Source organism: Lithobates pipiens, unplaced genomic scaffold, assembly GCF_037356315.1.
Source record: "Lithobates pipiens isolate NorthernLeopardFrog02 unplaced genomic scaffold, aLitPip1_a1.2 Scaffold_25, whole genome shotgun sequence".
In the NCBI taxonomy this organism is placed as follows: Eukaryota; Metazoa; Chordata; class Amphibia; order Anura; family Ranidae; genus Lithobates; species Lithobates pipiens.
In genome coordinates, this window is record NW_027507787.1 from 106,162,760 (window position 1) to 106,166,334 (window position 3,575).

At 47.1% G+C, this 3,575-nt stretch overlaps 6 pseudogenes; all 6 read left to right on the top strand.

Moving 5' to 3' along the window:
- The first annotated feature begins 474 nt into the window (after positions 1–474).
- On the top strand, positions 475–593 carry LOC143932327 (5S ribosomal RNA; annotated as a pseudogene).
- A 276-nt stretch (positions 594–869) lies between these two features.
- LOC143931756 (5S ribosomal RNA) lies at positions 870–988 on the top strand (annotated as a pseudogene).
- Positions 989–1,735: 747 nt separating this feature from the next.
- Positions 1,736–1,854, top strand: LOC143931783 (5S ribosomal RNA; annotated as a pseudogene).
- Positions 1,855–2,385: 531 nt separating this feature from the next.
- Positions 2,386–2,504, top strand: LOC143931248 (5S ribosomal RNA; annotated as a pseudogene).
- Positions 2,505–2,614: 110 nt separating this feature from the next.
- On the top strand, positions 2,615–2,733 carry LOC143931051 (5S ribosomal RNA; annotated as a pseudogene).
- A 107-nt stretch (positions 2,734–2,840) lies between these two features.
- LOC143932016 (5S ribosomal RNA) lies at positions 2,841–2,959 on the top strand (annotated as a pseudogene).
- The last annotated feature ends 616 nt before the right edge of the window (positions 2,960–3,575 follow it).

Below are 3,575 nucleotides of genomic sequence, written 5' to 3' on the forward strand. Positions count from 1 at the left end.
ACCCCAGGTGTTCACTAAAGTGCTGGGTCCACCTCTAGCCAGATTAAGGGCACATGGCATAAGTCGTAGCATACCTAGACAATCTGTTACTAATCAGTTGGCTCATTTGGAGCAAAGCATACGCACTACAACCATCTGAAGAGTTCGGATTCTAAACCTAGAGAAATCTTCCTTAATACTGCTAAAAAAGCTGGAGTACTTGGGTCTGATCGTAGACAGAGCCCACGAAAAAGGTGCTCTTGCCTCGGGCAAAGATCAACTCCATAAGAGTTGATGCGGATGGTCAGGTCAAATGGCCTAATCTCGGAGGCTAAGCAGGGTCAGGCCTGGTTAGTACCTGGATGGGAGACTGCCTGGGAATACCATGTGGCATAGGCTTCTTTTTTTTTTTGCCGTTGACTTGTTATTTTCCCTTGTTTACCAAGGTGACAATCTTGGTGTTTGTCAAGAGAGTTGAGGGTGCCCAAAGCAATTGCCTATGGGCACATCACCCTGAAAGCACCCTATCTTGTCCGATCTCGGAGGTTATGCAGGGTCGGGCCTGGTTAGTACCTGGATGGGAGACCACCTGGGAGTACCAGGTGCCGTAGGTTTATTTTTTTAAATTTTTTTGGTGTTGACTTGTTTTTTTCCCTTGTTTGCCAAGGTGACAATCTTGGCATTTGTCAAGAGGGTTGAGGGTGCCCAAAGAGATTGTCTACGGCACATCACCCTACTACTCTGAGAAGTAAGGGCGGGCTGGGTTAGTACGCAGATGGGAGACCGCCTGGGAATACTAGGTGCTGTAGGTTTCTTTTCTTTTTTTCTCTTTTTACCCATGGATACCATCTTGGCATTTGTCAAGAGGGTTGAAGTTGCATAAAGAGCTTGCCTACGGCCACATCACCCTGAAAGCGAACCATCTCATCTGATCTCGGAGACTAAGCAGTGGCGGGCCTGGTTAGTACTTGGATGGGAGACCGCCTGGGAATATCAGGTGCTATAGGCTTCTTTTTTTTTTCTTTTTGGCATTGACTTGTTTTTTTCCCTTGTTTCTCAAGGTGACCATCTTGGCGTTTGTCAAAAAGGGTTGAGGATACCCAAAGGGATTGCCTACAGCCATATCACCGTGAAAGCGCCCAATCTCATCTGATCTCGGAGACTAAGCATGGTCGGGCCTAGTGGCCATCTTTGCATTTGTCAAGAGGGATGAGGGTGCCCATAGAGATTGCCCATGGGTAGGGTCGGGCCTGGTAAGTACCTGGATGGGAGACCACCTAGGAATAGGCTTCCTTTTTTTTTCATTTGGGGCGTTGACTTGTTTTTTCCCTTGTTTCCCAAAGTGTATTTTGGCATTTGTCAAGGGGGTTGACGGTGCCCAAAAAGATTGGCTACGGCCACATCACCTTGAAAGCGCCCCATCTTGTCTCACCTCGGAGGCTAAGCAGGGGCTGAGCCTGGTTAATACCTGGATGGCCAGGTGCCGTAGGCTTATTTATTTTTTTGCGTTTACTTGTTTTTTTCCCTTGTTTCCCAAGGTGACTATATTGGCGTTTGTCAAGATGGTTGAGGGTGTCCGAAGAAATTGCCTATGGCCACATTGCCCTGAAAGTGACTAATCTCGGAGGCTAAGCATGATCAGGCCTGGTTAGTACCTGGATGAGAGACTGCCTGGGAATACAAGGTGCCATAGGCTTCTCTTTTTTTCTTTTTTGGGCTTTTTTTTTCAAGAGGGTTCAGGGTGCCTAAAGCGATTGCCTACTGCCACATCTCCCTGAAAGCAACTGATCTCATCTGATCTCGGATGCTTAGCAGGGTTGGGCCTGGTTAGAACCTGGATGGGAGACCCCCTAGGAATACTAAGTGCTGTAGGTTTCTTTTTTTTTTTTTGTTGACTTGTTTTTTTTCCCTTGTTTCCCAAGGTGACCATCTTGGCGTTTGTCAAGAGGGTTGAGGGTGCCGAAAGAGATTGCCTATGGCCACATCACCCTGAAAGCTCCTGATCTTGTCTGATCCCGGAGGTTGAGCAGCATTTGGCCTGGTTAGTAACAAATGGGAGACCTCCTGGGAATACCCAGTGCCACGGGCTTCTTTTTTTCTTTTTTTTTTGGCGTTGACTTGTTTTCTCCCTTGTTTCCCAAGGTGATTATCTTGGCGTTTGTCAAGACGGTTGAGGGCGCCCAAAGAAATTTCCTATGGCCAAAACAGTTTGAAAGCGACCAATCTCGTCTAATCTCAGAGGATAAGCAGGGTCAGGCCTGGTTAGTACCTGGATGGGAGACTGCCTGGGAATACCAGGTGGCATAGACTTTTTTTTTTTTTGGGTGTTGACTTGTTATTTTCCCTTGTTTACTAAGGTGACCATCTTTGCGTTTTTTATGAGGGTTGAGAGTGCCCAAAGCAATTGAATACGGCCATATCTCCCTGAAAGCAACAAATCTCATCTGATCTCGGAGGCTTAGCAGGGTCGGGCCTGGTTAGAACCTGGATGGGAGACCCCCTGGGAATACCAGGTGCCGTAGGCTTTTTTTTTTATATGTTGTTGGCGTTGAAGACCTGTTTTAATTTTTTTGCTTGTTTGCAGAGGTGACCATCTTGCCGTTTGTCAAGAGGGTTTAGAGTGGCCAGCACGATGGTCTACGGCTACATCACCCTGAATGCGCCTGATCTCATCTGATCTCGGATGTTAAGCAGGGTCGGGCCTGGTTAGTACCTGGATGGGAGACTGCCTGGGAATACCAGGTGGCATAGACTTTTTTTTTTTTATTTTTTTTTTTGGGAGTTGACTTGTTAATTTCCCTTGTTTACCAAGGTGACCATCTTGGGATTTTTCAAGAGGGTTGAGAGTCCCCAAAGCGATTGCCTACGGCCACATCTCCCTGAAAGCAACCAATCTCATCTGATCTTGGAGGCTTAGCAGAGTTGGGCCTGGTTAAAACCTGGATGGGAGACCCCCTGGGAATACCAAGTGCCATAGGTTTCTTTTTTTTTTTTTTTTTATGTTGACTTGTTTTTTTTCCCCTTGTTTCCTAAGGTGACCATCTTGGCGTTTGTCAAAAGGGTTGAGGGTGCCGAAAGAGATTGCCTATGGCCATATCACCGTGAAAGCGCCCAATCTCGTCTGATCTCGGAGGCTAAGCAGGGTCGGGCTTAGTGACCATCTTTGCATTTGTCAAGAGGGATGAGGGTGCCCAAAGAGATTGCCTATGGGCAGGGTAGGGCCTGGTTAGTACCTGAATGGGAAACCGCCTGGTAATACAAGGTGATGTAGGCTTCTTTTTTTTGGGGGGGGGGGGGGCGTTGACTTATTTTTTTCCCTTGTTTCCCAAGGTTATTATCTTGGCGTTTGTCAAGACGATTGAGGGCACCCAAAGAGATTTCCTATGGCCACATCACCTTGAAAGCGACCAATCTTGTCTAATCTCGGAGGCTAAGCAGGCTTAGGCCTGGTTAGTACCTGGATGGGAGACTGCCTGGGAATACCAGGTAGCATAGGCTTCTTTTATTTTTTTTTGGCGTTGACTTATTTTTCCTTGTTTTCCATGGTGACTATCTTGGCATTTGTGAAGGAGGTTTAGGGTGCCCAAAGAGATTGT